Source organism: Triticum dicoccoides, chromosome 5A (genome assembly GCF_002162155.2).
Source record: "Triticum dicoccoides isolate Atlit2015 ecotype Zavitan chromosome 5A, WEW_v2.0, whole genome shotgun sequence".
Taxonomy (NCBI): Eukaryota; Viridiplantae; Streptophyta; class Magnoliopsida; order Poales; family Poaceae; genus Triticum; species Triticum dicoccoides.
The window spans coordinates 677,302,758-677,303,500 of record NC_041388.1 but is presented as its reverse complement, the minus strand read 5'-3'; positions in this window follow the sequence as shown (position 1 = coordinate 677,303,500).

The window sequence follows — 743 nt, the reverse complement described above, 5'->3', positions numbered from 1 at the left end:
ACCTCCTAGAGGAGGAGAGGGAAATGGCTATGATCAGATCGACCATCTATCAGCAAGACTTGCGTCGATTCCATGCCAGAAATGTGAAGAGCCGAGCCTTCCAGGAAGGAGATTTGGTCCTCCGAGTGGATCAACAGAAACCACACAAACTTGCTCCTACTTGGGAAGGTCCCTTCATCGTCACCAGAGTCCTCCACAATGGAGCATATCACCTCTACAATGTTGATCACCAGACCGACGAGCCACGAGCTTGGAATGCGGAACTACTCCGCCCCTTTTACACTTGAGTTCTCCCTTGGACGAGATGTAATAAGAAAAAATTTCTGCAGTTCATTTTTACCAAAGACAAGAGCGTCCCAATAATTGCTGTCACTCTTGTTTGCATACGAAATCCCCCAGTGGGTGACTTAGCTGCAGCCCAGTGCTCGCCTAAGTGTTTAAAAATCCTACCGAGTGGAGAGCAAACCTCCCACTCGGGGGCTTAGCTGCAGCCCAGTGTTCGCCTAAGTGTTTAAAAAATCCTACCGAGTGTAGAGCAACCCTCCCACTCGGGGGCTTAGCTGCAGTCCAGCACTCACCTAAGTTCTCTCACTTAGAGACTTAGCTGCAGTCCGGCACTCGCCTAAGTTTGAAAAAATCCTACCGAGTGGAGAGCGATCCTCCCACTCGGGGGCTTAGCTGCAGTCCAGCACTCGCCTAAGTTCTCTCACTTAGAGACTTAGCTGCAGTTTGGCACTCGCCTA